Genomic DNA, 15787 nt, shown 5'->3' on the forward strand with positions numbered 1-15787 from the left:
AAGTTCATAGTCTTCTGATTAGTATTGTTCCTATTATTAGTAGCAAGAGAAAAGCAGTACATGTGATTTGAGTATAGTAGCCCACCAGTTCCACCATTAGTTTTCTACGGACTGGGAATCATTTGAGCCAAGACAGTGGGTTAACGTGATTCCAGTCCCACTGAGCAACATTTTTTTATTCAACTACTAATTCAGCTATTTAATAATCAGTACTAAAATGTTGTCATGAGGGCACATATTTCTTTTCTTTCACCTTTTTGAAGGTTTTTTTTCCTAATGCCTAAGGTATTTGTCTCTGTAATCATTTTAAAGACAAGGCATGGCACAAAGTGAATGTTTGTTGGTTATATAAATGCTAAAAGAATGCAAGTAAAAGTGAGTTTGCTTGTAGACTAGTACTTTGGACTCCAGTATATATTCAAATATGGGAAAGCTTCTATCACTACAATATCTTGCCTCTGGGGGACATTTTGGTTTTCTGTATTAGGAAAGCACTATAAATTCCATCACTGTGTAGTCTGTAATTTGCTCACATAATCATGTCACTTAAGTTCTTCATACCATTTACTAAAAATCTTATTTTGCCTCTCTTTGTTTCTTAGGTGAATCTTAATTTCAATCCTTCCTTCTACATTACTTTTATAAAACCTAAATTTTTTTATGGTGACTAAGATATATTATACTTTGCCACCTTTGTATTCTAAGCATAATCCCATCTATAGTTTCAGGGATACTCATTAGATTATATATTTGCCTTATGTTAAAGATGAAAGGTCATGCTTTTTAAAATAACCATATTCCATTCATTGCTATTCTTGGCAACCAAGGTCATTCCTGGTAACACTTGCCTGTTATTTGGAAATAAACCACAACATTTGTTTCTTGGGACTGAATAATCTCTTCTCAAAGGTATATTTTTCCAACGCTAACCTGATTATAATTTCCCCCAAAACTTTTCCAAATCTTTAGCTCCTTGGGGATAATATAGTGCGATAATTATGTGGAAAAATGGAAAGTGTGTTGGCTTTGGGTTTGAAGTCTAGCTTTACTACTTGGTACCCATGAAATGTGAACAACATATTAAGTTCTCTGAACCAATTTTCCTTGTCTGAAAGGAGAATAATATGTAACAGAGGATAGGGATCAAGAGCACAGAATCTGAAGCTGCACTGTCTAGTTTAAAGTTTGGCTCTGCTATTTACTGTGTTACCTTTGGCAAATTACTTCACTCTTGGTGGCTCAGTTTCTACAGTGGAAAATGGGAAAGAATAGTATTTACCTCATATGGTGATTGTGAGAAATACACACACGCTTTGTCTTTCAGATTACAATAAATATTCAAAATAAAGTTTGGTGTATTGGCATTCTGTAAGGGGCAGTTGTAATGACTGTTATTTGTATGTATATCATATTGCTTTGACTGTAGCTCAGGGGTCTGTATACTTTTTCTGTAAAGCTCAAATAGTTAACATTTTAGGCTATGTGGGACATCTAGACAACCCTGCCATTTTATAGCAAACATAACTACAGATCACATGCAAATAGGCATGTCTTTGTTCCAATAAAACTTTATTTACTAAAAATGTCTTCAGGCTGGCTTTGGTCCACAGGTCATACTTTGCTGACCCCTGATTTAACCTGCAAATTTGATGCCATCAGGCAGTTTGATGCCTTTTCCTCCCAAATTACACGTATTCAATCTCTAGTGCTCTGTACTTGTGCTTTGTTTCCCTACAGTGATCTGAAACGTTTCTATTTTCAGTTGTTTGACAAACAGGCTTTCCTAGCTGTGTGCCAGAAAAGCATTCGATTTTACAGTGTTCATTTGGACCTATTAAATGGCATTAAGGATAATACTTTTGGAATCAAATCTGCTCATCATAAGAAGAGCTTCTCTGTTTTCTTATCATGATCTCGATTGAGTGTATAGTCTTATGATTCTGATTTTGGAAAAGTATTTGAATTCTGGTTCTTTTCTCCAGAGTCTTGGGTTCCTTCTCCACAGTGCCCTGTCATATGCATAGTTCATGTCCTATGGACAATGGTCAATGTGCTGGGTTTTGATTTATCTTTCTTATTGAAATCTTTATGTTTACATAATTTATTGCTGCCTGAATATTGGCTTTGACCTACATATAGATCATATTTTCTAACTATAAACCCTCAACCTTCTTCAATATATAGTATGTGGAATTTCAATTGGTTAAACTAAAGACAAATGTGTACTCCAAAGTAAAAGCATCTCAAGATTGGCCTACACTGTGATGGTGGGCATGTTAATTTCCCCCTGAATTCAGGGAGCATAATTGATCAATATGCTCAGCTTCTGTGCCTTAAAATCTATCACTGCTTTTGTATAAGTCTTCCCACAGGCTTCTTGTAACCAATGACTGAGTGCAGAATGAATACTAATGCAGACCATTTTCTGGGAGATATGTGGCTCCTCTATCAGGCAACTTTAGCTCAAGAACTCTCCAACAAACCTTGGCAAATGCTTAGAACTGCACTGTTGTATAAGATACTTCCAGCCAAACTATTTTCCTTCCCTCTCTGCTTCATCGAGAGTCAGACCTACATCATGTATGATGACTCCTCTGCCTCTCCTCACAGGCATTGCCCCTAAATATATCACTTGAACTGCTATTTTGACCTAGAGTCTGCTTCCAGGTACTCTGTCAAATGGCAATGCTAAATTTGAAATATCATTTTGCTATCACCTGTTTGGAATAAGGAAATATTTTTTAAAAGAGTAAATAGGGAGCACTGTTCAAGAATCCAGAAAATGTGTAAGCTTGGAAAAATTCCCTTGTCTTTGGGAAAGTGAGGCAGAATAAGAAGCATATTGTAAAGGAAAAGTGAAGTTTTCATTGATACTTTGGTTCTAAGAAGATTCATGCCCTAAATTTCAAGATCAGCCCCTTGTAAACACTTGTAAGAATTAAAGTATCTCCCCTTCGCTTCCTTGTGGGCACTAATCAAGATCTAATTGTCTAAAAAGCTTTAATTAACATTTGTGGAATTCTATTATTCTCTAGGCATTGTGAACACTGTAGAATTGAATGGAAATATTCTAATGGCATCACTTTTTAATCCACCAACCAAGTCTGTTTAATAGCAGACTGGTGGTATATTTCCCAAGTCACTGTCATTTTTCCTTAGGAAATGTATTTATTTTGATAGGTCTTTTAGATAAAGAAATTATATTGATTGTTATCCAATAGCTTTACATTTTTGGGAGAAAAATTCTTTACACTGTGCAAAAACAACTTAATATAACAACCTGTAAAAGAATTTATGCTTAAATAAGTGAAAATACAACATACAAATGATATGTTTATTATGGTTACCATGGTATTAATATATGTAATTGTGTGTGTACAAAATGGAAAGAAGTTTAATAATAATAAATGATATTTATGTTATATTGATGAGATTAAGTGATTTCCTTATTTCTTAATTTTTGGAGTTCTGCCTTATATTGAGTATTATAACTAAATCTTAAACATTAAAATCTAATAAAAAATTTAAATATTGGGTGACAATACCTTAAAATTGTACATAGTAATACATATACATAAAAATTTTTAATTATTTTGAAGGTAGTATTTTTAAAATTTAGCCAATAAAATATTTGGTTTTTGATAACTAGTAATTAGTGATTAGGTAATTTGGACATAATAGTTGATATATACTTTTCTACTTATGCATCATTCCTAATTAAGTAATATAATAATGTTCCCCTTTCTTTTAGAAAGCTCTGGGGTCTCAGTAATTTTAATTATCCTATAACAAATTTTACTGAAAATTTTAAATATTCTCAATTTCTCTCTAGTCATTTCTCATTCTCACATTTGCCTTCGGGACAGGATCACCAAATTGGATCTTGCTCTAAAAAATATTAAGAGACTTGGATTACAAGTTGAATCTGCAGTTTCTCTTGGCTAATATTTTAGTATAAAAATAACTAAAAGACATATTTCATGGTGTTTCACACTTCATAAAACACTTTCATTACATTATCTCATTTTATCCTCCCAAGATTATTGGAATACATGCTGGAGTTATTTCCATTTTACCAGATGAGTACACACAATTAATGTGCAATAGAACCAGGATTCAATCTTGATCTGACTCCAGGTAAATCAAAATCAATGACAATCAAAATGTAAATGAAAATTAATATAGGAATGTGTAGTAGGACTAAACACACTGGGGAGAGTAAAACTTAACTCAGAGCTGTAATCATTAACATGCAATCTTGAAGGCCTTGTAGTAATTAAATGATTCTCAATTTTTTTATATTGAACTTTCGAAAGTTTAAGGAATATTATAACAGTAGGGAAAGTATAAAAATAGAAGCCTTAGCCATAATGCCACCAGTCTAAAACAAATGTTAGTTTTATGTATTCACTTCTTGTCTTTTTCCTTTAAGCCATGATGAAAGGCATAACACTTTTAATGACAAACCCTCACTTACTGGGGAGGGGTGGAGGTGTAGTGTGGTGCCTATATCCCAAAGTGCAAAGAACCAATACTTTTGTCTTGTGGGCAAGATATGTTCAGAGAATGGGTCGCTCCCCTCTTCCTTCTTCTCTTTTATCTAGACCTCAAACCTAGGATTATTGGTATAACCCCTCCCAACTTCGTTACAGATTACAGAGAGAAAATAGCAGTTCCTGGAGAACAACTTTGAGGAGGGTAATTCTTTGCTTCAAATATTTCAAAGATTTGTGAACCAGAAAATTAGAAATAAGCAGTGACCTAAAAATAAAGAAATCCACTTGTTGGAAATTCTCTATTTGAACAATTGCAGGCCGAATCGGTATTTCATAGTAAACATGTAATTTTGCACTTTGCTTTTTTATTTACATTATATCACTTATAACTTATGAAAATTGCCTCCAAGAACAAATTTGGTACAGAGTCGATTCTCTGTTAGGTTAGCTTTTTAAAAATTGCCATCTGGTTTTAAGGTATTTAAGTTTTAAATGAACAGGGAATTTGCTTTGGCAAAGATTGTGACTAATGGGATTCATCAGAGTATTACCATTTTGCTAAATCGTCTGATTTTATTAAATAATCCTTTCTATTTCTTCATCATATCATTTTTTTAAATTAAACATTACTTTCCTTTAAATGCCTAGAGCCAAACTTTTAATCCAGTGACTATCGCTTTAGTCTTGTGCCAGGACCACACTTTTGAAAAGAAATATCACATGGACTCATGTACCACCATATCATTGAAATTACCTGCCTGTGTGCCTTTGACATTTTCTCACATTGATATAGATACAATGTTTGTACTCTTCCCTAGGACCACTCCTACACTTGTGCACAATATCTATTCATCTCATGAGTTAAAGAACAATGTTTCCCCAATTGTCCCAATCCTCTGCTACATCATTAATTTCTCCTACCCTGCTGGGGTCCAAAAGCATAGCGATATTCTGTAATTTACCCAATTTTACAAAAATAACTCCTTGATCCCACATGGCCATCTAACTACATCATTTTTCTAGTCTCCTTTGAGATGAGACTACTCAAGTGTTTTCCATACTCTCCACTTCCAATTCCTTTCTCCCACTCTCTCTTGAATCCATTCCAAGCAGTATTTTGTCCCCAATATTCTACTGAAATAGCTCTGTTCAGAGTCACCAGTAACCTACACATTGCCAAACACATGGTGAATTCTCAGTTCTCATCCCACTCACACAGCATTTGATACAGCAAATCACTTCCTCATTCTTGAATACTTTCTTCACTTGACTTTGGGAGTCAACAATCTCTTGCTTCTCTTCCTCCTCAAATGGACCCTCTTTCCTTTGCTGCTCCTTCCTCTTTCATGTTTCCTAAGCCATTAATTCAAAAGTTTATTATATGTCACAATTTTTTTGGACTTGGACTTGGGCTATAGTGAATTTTTGTACTTCACGTGGAATTGACAGGGGTCACTTGATGTTATTCAGCTGGTGGCTGATCTGGTCTGAAAGTTTACAAGGCAGTTTCACTCATGTGCCTGAAGCCTTGCTCATAATAGCTGAAGGTTGAGATCAGCAGGGTTCCTCTCGCTGTTAATTTCTCCCAGTGGTCTCTCCACCAGGGTAATTGGACTTCATTCTTGAAGGTTCAGAATCCAAGAGATCAAGGTAGAAGCTGCCATCTTTTTGCAGCCTAAGCCCAGAGCTGGAAAAGTGTCACTTCGGCTATGACTCTATTGGTCAAAGCAGGCACAACCTCAAAGGGAGAGGAAATGGACCCGTCACTCCTTAGGGATCATTGAGATCTCCTTAGGTTGGTTCCTGTGTCTTTTGCATGTGCTCTCATCCTTTTTGAGCATGTTCTTACTCTCTGGCATCTCAAGATGTCCCAGGGCTCATTATGGATTTTTCCTGCCCTGGCCCTGGAATGAACCTCTTCTCCAAGGAGCCCTGGTTCCTTTCATTACAGAATGGTATTTAGAAACCAAGTTCTGGGCGCTAGGTGGGCTCATTGCTGTTGGGTTATCATTGGTTTTAAGCTTCTTCAGTAAAGCTGGGATATATATGTATCAAAGAATTTGCTGCCATCTTTAACTTTTCACACTCCTCGACTCCTGACCTCTTAATAATACTGGAATATCATAGAGTTCAATCCTTAGATATTTTCTCTTCAATATGCCTATTTTTTATGAACTCATTCAGTCTCTTGGCTTTAAATATGGCTTCAAATACCATCTGTTATCTCATGACTTCCAAATAATTCACTTTTGTATTGGACTCCAGAACTCAAGACCCTTAAATATCCAACTTCATGTCTAGTATATCCAATATACTTTATCAACTTCTGCACTTTGGTCTCTCAAAGACACCTTAAACTTGTAGTATACAAAATCAAACTTCTGATTTTTATCCTCAGATGCGTTCCTCCTGCAATCTTCCTCTTCCTTACAGGCCTTCAGTCCAAAATCCTTGAGTGTGGTGTAGCATGTATTTAGGCCATTTTACTCAACTTTTGAAATACATCCCTTCATGTTTTTGGCTTTTTTAGAACACATGTCTGTTAACAGGATAGTCTTTTCCCCTCAAATATTTATACCTTTATTTGTGATAATTTCCTGCATAATTAATTAAAACAAGGTATTTATATTAAAATATGTTTATCATGATATTACTTATTTAGAAAAATATTTGGAGTTGTCAATGAAGAAAGCTATGTGATTATTTTAGTATTATATAGTGTGCTAAGTAAGATAAATACCACTGCAATTTATAAACATATTAGGAATATTGGCTAGGTTTTAAACATTTTATTGTTTATTTCTTGACTATTAGGTATTGTTACCCAGTTTTTCTAAATTATTATATATTATATGCATAGTATGAAAGCTTATTTTTGTTTTACAGATTATTTTAAATGGAAAATAGTCAATTGTAAATGGAATAGGAAATCACGTGCCCATTTTTGAGTGCTACATTTTAAATTGTACTACAAAGAATAATAAGACATTGCAATAAATATATTTAAAATTTCATAAGGAATATGATGTATATACTAACTTTTATTAGTCAGTGAAGCCAGGACACCATCTGGCTATAAAAGCAATAAGGGTATTACATATCTTTAAGATAAATGATTGTTTCAAAAAACTATTTCCCCATCATTATTAGAACAGCTTTAGATTTCCTCAAATATTGGTTTACATTTTAATGCTCTGATATTTCCTGTTACTTTTATTGTTTGAAAACAGACAAAGTCAGGAATATTATACTCTTGTCTCAGCAAAGCTTTCTCTCATGTATCTCTCTGTTCCCCATAAAATCTTCTTATTTGTCAGGATGGCAACAATGACAATAGCACTCCCAGATGCTATGGTAAATCATGTCACTCAGGTGATCTCCTATGGTCTCTCTTGATCTCTAAGTGATATTGTGAAATCTGACAAGTAGGATTTTGTTTTCATTCTTCAAGTAAAGAAGTTAATATGTGATTATACCTAGCAGAGTACATGGCACTTATTGGGTGAATCAAATAAACCTGGATTTAAAACCTGGCTGCACCTACTGCTAGCTGTATAACTCTGAGAAATCTACTATGTCATGACCTCAGTTTTCTTGTGCATAAAATCAGTATAATACTGGTATCATAGAATTGTAATAAAGAGTAAATTAGGTCGTAGTTCTCACTTTGCACAGGGCTGGAGCCCAGAAAGCTCTCAAAAAACTGTACATTGTTGCTTTCATTTTTTTTTCTTTTTTTTCCTTCACTATTGTGTCTTTCTTTTTAAAAAGACATTGGTGGTGTAAAAGAAACTAAAATACATCTACACATAAATTGAATAAATGCTTCATTTTATAATGTCCCGTGAATGTCTCACTGTGTCCAGTTAGTACCACAATTGTAGTTGTTCAATAATGATTACATTAGTTTGGGAACAGTTTCATAAGAGTTAAAATCTCTTAACATTAATAATAGTAAAAGTCTTATATTTGAAAACTGTTACAAAAAAACATATCGGGTTACACTTTTTAATAAATATAGAGGTTATCAAATGGTAGATCGTTCCCAATGTTAGTACCTCTCACAAAAAGGCCAACTAGCAAGTTTCCAAAGATAATACATCATTGTGAAAATCCGAGGAACCGAAGTAGAGGGTGTTAAAAAACCCCCTCTGGACAACAAAGACCAAGAAGGATCACATTAGAAGAGTACGATTAACTCAGTTGAACTGCATCACCCCTCGCCTAGGCCAGCACAGCACCAAACTGAGAGGGTTCCCCTGGGTCTATGGTATTTCCAGCAGGAAAATTAGAGCCCCAGGTGGACATTCAGCTTTCTCAGTATTTCAGTGTGCTTCCTCAGAGGCTTCCTGAGGCCTTACCTTATGGAAATCACTGGGAGAACCTGTGGAACACAATCAATGGGTATCAGACAGATGAAGAAGGGAGGCAGGGTCTTCAGCAACCAGTGCTCAGGTCTTGGCAGACTATGTTTCTGTTTACAGTGGCACCTGAGCAGAGATCCCAGCCAGCAGCTCTTCCTACCTGCGAGTAAAGATTGTGGCTTCATGTAGCCAGGGAACTCAGCTGACAGTTTTGCCTGATTTGAATCCCCAGCCAATGGTCTGTACTGGCCATGGAACATACCCTACAGTCCACCCAGGCAGGTAACACAACCCACAGTGACTTGTGGGATACAGCACAAGCATTTTTAGAAGAAAAGTTTATACTTATAAATGTATACATCAAGAGAAAAAGAAAGATCTCAAATAAACAACCTAACATTACACCTCAGAGAACTAGAAAAAGAACAAATTAAGCTCAGGGAAATTGTCCATGGAACTAGAAAAAGAACAACAAATTAAGACCAAAATCAGCAAAAGGAAAGAAATGATAAAGATTAGAGCAGATAAATGGAATAGGAAATAGGAAATAGAATCATAACATAAAAGAGTAATAAAGCTAAGAGTTGGTTGTTCAAATGGATAAAATTGACAACTCTTTAGCTAAACTAATCAAGAAATAAAAATACAGGACTCAAATAATTAAAATTGTAACTCAAAAAGGAGACATTGAAACAGATAGCACAGAAATACAGAGGATCATAAGAGATTACTATGAACAATGATATGCCATCAAATTGGACAACGTAAAATAAATGGATAAATTCCTAGGGGAAAAAAACAAACTATGAACTACCAAGCCTGAATCATGATGAAATAGATTGAATCAGTAATCAAAATACCCCCCCCAAAAAAAAAAGTCCAGGACCAGATGGTTTCATTGGTAAATTCTATCAAACATTTAAAGAATCAACACCAATCTTTCTCAAACTCTTTGAAAAAAATTTACTCCAAACTTATTTTATGAGGCCAGCATTACACTGATACCAATGCCAGAAAAGAACGCTACAAGAAAAGAAAACTACAGGCCAATAATCCTGACTTATATAGGTGCAAAAATTTTCAACAAAATATTAGTGAACCAAATTAAACATTACATTAAAAGAATAATATGCCATGATCAGTAAGATTTATTCCAAGGATGCAAAAATGGTTCAATATCTGGAAATTAATGTGATATACCACATTAACAAAATGAAAGATAAAAATTATATAATCATTCAATAAATGCAGAAAAAGTATTTGACAGTATTCATCATACTTTCATGATAAAAACTCTCAACAAATTGGGTATAAAAAGAACATACCCCAACATTAAATAAAGACCATATATGACAAGCCCACAGCTAATATCAGACTCAATAGTGAAAGGATGAAAACTTTTCCTTTAATATCAGGAACAGGACAAATATGCCCACTTCTATTTAACATAGTATAGGAAGTCCTAACCAGAAAATAAGGCCAGAAAAAGAAATATAAGGCATTCAAATCAGAAGGAAAGAAGTGAAATTGTCTCTGTTTGCAGATGTCATGATCTTATGTGTAGGAAAATCATAAAGACTGCCAAAATCTATTAGAACTATCTGAAAGATAAAGAAAATAATTGTGTCCATAATAGCATCAAAAACAATAAACTATGAGGAACTAATTTAATCAAGGAAGTGAAAGATCTGTTACCAAAAACTTTACATTGATGAAAGAAATAGAAGAGGACACAAATAAATGGAAAGATATCCCATGTTCATGGATGATTAAGAGAATTAATATTGTTAAAATGTCCATACTACCCAAATCAATCTATAGACTCAGTGCAATCCCTATAAAAATTCCAATGGCATTTTTCACCAAAATAGAAAAAAAATCCTAAGATTTGTATGGCACCACAAAAGATTCTGAATAGCCAAAGCAATCTTGAAAACAAACAAGCCTTAAAGGCATCATGTTTCCTGATTTCAAAACATACAATATAACTATCACATTGTTTTGTACACCTGAAACTAATTTAAAAAAATACAATATACTGTTAAGCTATAGTAATCAAAACAGTCTGATACTGTTATAAAATCTGACACAGACCAATGGGACAGATTTGAGAGCCCAGGATAAACTCATAAATATTCAGTCATTTTATCTCAAAATGGAATAAAGACTTAAATGTAAGACCTGACACAGTAAAACAGGGAAAAATCTTCTTAACATTGGTCTTGGCAATGATTTTTGGATGTGATACCAAAACCACAAGCAACAAAAGCAGAAATAAGTGGGACTACATTAAACTTAAAAGCTTCTGTGCAGCAAAGTGAAAAGGCAACCTATGGAATGGGAGAAAATAATTGCAAAGCATGTATCTGCTAAGCACTTAATATTCAAAATATGTAAGGAAATTATATACAACTCAATAACAACAACAAAAATCCATTTAAAAAGTAGACAAAGGACCAGAATAGACCTATTTCCAAAGAATATATACAAATGTGTCAATGGATGTTTTGGACAGCATCAAATTTAAAGAACATTTTGGTGTGGACCAAATTTCCCTGTAGGACCAGATGTCTTACAAGAGTGTAGTACTATAAAGTACATATGGAAACTCATGGCTTTGAAGAATGTTATTCTGTGTATTTCTGTGGTAACGATAAATATTACTACTTAAACAAGGATGAATTATCAACTCTCAAATCATAATCAGAATTTATGGATGAGTTCAACTGACTTATTCTCTAGGGGAAAATATTTACATGCACACTTCTGAAGTTGAATGTAGGTCTGCCATTGGTTCTCTTAAAGTTCATATTATTTATTCATAATTTTGATATTGGTACCTGGGTCTTTCTTGGCTTAAAATCAAAACTAGAATTATTCTTTTTAAATATTTTACTCTTGGCATCAAAAATTTAAAACACTCATATAAAATGTTCTTTTAGTTTAAAGTACAACTATTTCCACTCAAATTTATTTCCTAGGCAAGTATATTTTGTGGAGCACTCTCAGGTTTTGAAAGGGAACTTTAGAAAATCAGAATATATCACCTAAAATATACAGTTGTGAGGATACTATAATCATTTGGAAGATTAATGCTAGGATTTAATATTAGTAAAACACATTTTAGGAGATTCTAGGCAGAAATGTTGCAAAATAAATAGTCTTTCAGTGTTGTTTGTTTGTTTTTTAAAAACAACTCATAACTACTTAGTACAAATAGGGAAGAAAGCCTAAGTTTGAATTCACAGCATATTGCTATAATACACTATTAGCCTAATCCTTCATTTTCTTGTAAATTAAAGATTTATCTTTATTCACTGATTCACTTATCAGTAATTCGCTGGGTATTTTAAAGCTGGTTGTTAAAAATCCCTTTGTTTATGGCAATAAGGCACCATTCATTTTGAGAACTTTATAAAACCAACCTCTGCCAATTTTGCTCTTTGAGAATAGCTCTAAAGATGTGTTCCCACAGTAATTACTTATTCCAGAGATGTTCATTAAAGAATGAAGTAAGAGGCAAGTGTTTGAAACAATTGTATCCCACGAAAGCCAATTTTACTGAGCACCTTCCCAGCATCTCCAGTACTTACGTACATTTAAAAAAAATCATTGGAAAAAGTTATACAAAATTTGTATTTTTGTGTGCTATTCCTATAGTGGAACTAAAGATGCAGGGTATTAGTTTTATATATTTATATTTAAATGAGAGATTCAGCAAAACGTTGGGGGAAAGCTGGGATGCTTTTGAACGTGGTCCAGCTGTCCATCACATACCTGCTGTGAATGGTATGGGTCATTTTAGTGTCTCTGCTCTCTCTTGGCTACTTACCCACAGCCACCTGGAAGTGAAGAGAAAGGAAAGGCATAAATCTCAGTGAGCCAGCCAAATCTTAACAGGGAAAAATAATAATAAAAAAGATGGCTTTGGAGTTATATGTTTGTTTTAGAATTGATTTGTTATTGTGGGAGAGTAGTAAGAAGTGTTTCAGTGTTTTATTTGCCTACTATCAGAACCTAAAGTGCTAGAATGTGTTTAGGTATTGCATAGTTATCCTATAATTACAGTAAAGTCTCCCACAGAGACTTAATGGGCAATGGAAGAGAGAAAAAATTCAAAGCAAGAGAGCAGAGTGAGGGAGAGATTTTGTGTATCTGCCTGTTAGTGGCAAATCTGAATTCATAAATCCCTTTCATAAATGAAGTTTTATCTACTTCCATTACACAAGAAAATGCAACAGACTTAAGAAAGTAAACAGAGAACATAAGATTGGGTGTACCTGTTTGTTTCATGTACTTCTAGGTACTAAACAAAGTACATCATTTGTAATGAGCACATTCGTTCTTTGAATACTAATATCAGTGCCAAATTAGTTGTCTAAGTGCTTGGAAGTATTATAGTTTTCTGTTTTTTGATCTCCAGGCTTGAGTTCTTTTGTCGGCACTATTTTTTCCTTTTGGTTAACTCTTATCAATCAAGATTTCAAGTATAAATGTAGCTTAATTTCATCAAAATAAATGCATTTGGTGCCTGAAATGTAGAGTAATAATACTGAGGATCCTAACAGAGAAATGCTGCAAGGAATAGTGGAGCTCTTCTGGACTGTAACTTAAGAAGGGTGGACATACTTGCATGGTAATGTCTAGAAATATTTACTCAGGTTTCAGGCTGCTGGCATTTGAACTCCAATGAGAGATTATAAAATCTTCCTAGGCTTCAGTTTCTTCACCTGTAAAATGGGAATGCTAACAATACCTACCTCAACTTTTCTGTTTTCTTACATATGGTTAAATGAAATTCCCTGTGAACAATTCTAAGCTCATTGCATGACACATTATAAGTACTCAATAAATAAATGTTAGCTATTATTATTATATATCTATGACTAGAGCACCATTTTTTTTTAAATATTATACAGTAAGTCCCTGACTTACGAACGAGTTCTGTTCCAGGAGAATGTTCGTAAGTCAGATTTGTTCATAAGTCCGACAAAGTGAGTCTTATACACCTTTGACACGAATATACAATGTAAAGCATCAAAAAACTAAACACACAACAAAAATACTGTAAATAAACTATTTTTACTTTTACAGTTACCTTAAAATGGTGGTACAGTACAACAACTGGCGTATAGGGGATTGCGTGGAGTGAACTGACAAGAAGAGAGTTACTAACTGGAGGAGGGAGGATAGGTGGGAGATGGTGGAGCTGAAGGATCATCAGCTATTGCACTGTACAGTAAGCACACAGCAGCACAACTATGACGATGTCTGGCAGACACATGAGCTACTTTCGCGATTTGTTCTCATCTACAAATGTTCATAATGCAAGGTCCATTAGTATCTGTGAAAGTTTGCAACTCAAATGTTCGTAAGCCGGGGACTTACTGTACTTGTGTCCTAATGATGAAATAATTTATACACTTATTTTTTTAAAAAGACAGAAAATAAGAACCCAGTGTACTACTACTATTTGGATGTGTAGACTATTAATGTAATTATAATTTGCTTTTATTAAAATGTAATCCCATTCAGTGAAATGGTTCTTAACTGGAATTTTTTTCAATGTCAATTCATGGACATTTTTCCATAAAAAAATAGGGCCGGCCGAGTGGCGCCATGGTTAAGAGCTGACTTGGGATGCCAGAGGGAGCCGGTTTAGATCCCACGTATGAGGGTCAGTGACACTGCCCTCCACAGCTAAGATGCTGAACAACAGCTCAACTTGGAGCTGGGGTGCCGTGAGTCGCCGGCGACGGCTTAGGCTGCAACCCCTGTGGCAGTGGGTTGCCATGGGCTACCATGTGTAGCCAGCAGCCAGCGTGAGTGGCCAGCAGCCTGCGTGAGCGGCTGTCCAGAAGCTGGTGACTGATCTGCCTCTCCCAGGAAGAGTGCAATGATGGTGCCAACTTGGGCCAGTGAAATAATGTCCTCCACAACTAGACTGAAGAACAAAAGGACAGCAACTTGTATGTTCCCCTTCCCCCAATTCCCCAGCACTGTGCCCATCGCCCAATTCCCAAATTAAAAAAAAAAAACAAAAACTAACAGATGTACCAATTAATTTTTAGCATCTATGTCATACTCCATTATAGTCCATAATTTAAGCAACCATCTCAGCATCTTAAATGCTCTTTGAAGATATAGATGATAAATGATTTTAATCAACATATCCTCATTTACTGCCTCTGCCTGTTTGACTGTCCTTTAAAAATGGCTGGATCCTTAATGCTTAGATCTTGATCCCAGCTCTGCCACCTACTGGGTGTGTGACCTTGGGAAAGTTACATAACCTTACTGTATCTCATGTATTTTTTTTCCATTTGTACAATAGTAATAATAAGAGTATTTACTTTGTTCAATTGAGTAGGTTAGTTAAGACAAGTAAAGTTTTGGGACTGCTTTCTGATATGTAACTAGTACTTGGTAAGTATTAGCTTGAAGCCCTGTAAAATCCTGAAGTTTATCCCAAATCATCAAACAAAAATTACATTCCCCTGAATTAGGTAAGTTTTATTGGTGTAAAATTTTTAGTTACAAACTTTACTTACAAACTTTCCAACATTTCCCTATCATATATATATATATATATATATATATATATATATATATATATATATATATATATATATATATGTATGTCCTTTTTAGAGAAATACCTCTTCATATCCTCAGCCCATTTTTTAATTGGGTTGTTTGTTTTTTGGTGTTGAGTTGAATGATTGTTTTATAAATTTTGGATATTAACCCCTTATCAGATATATTATTGGCAAATATATTCCTCCATTCAGTGGGCTGTCTTTTTGTTTTACTGATGATTTCCTTTGCTGTGAAAAGACTTTTAAGTTTGATGTAATCCCATATGTTAATTTGTGCTTTTATTTCCCTTGCCCAATGGGATATCTCAGTAAAAATATTACTGAGGGT

The sequence above is a fragment of the Hipposideros armiger genome, unplaced genomic scaffold (assembly GCF_001890085.2).
Source record: "Hipposideros armiger isolate ML-2016 unplaced genomic scaffold, ASM189008v1 scaffold_300, whole genome shotgun sequence".
Classification (NCBI taxonomy): domain Eukaryota; kingdom Metazoa; phylum Chordata; class Mammalia; order Chiroptera; family Hipposideridae; genus Hipposideros; species Hipposideros armiger.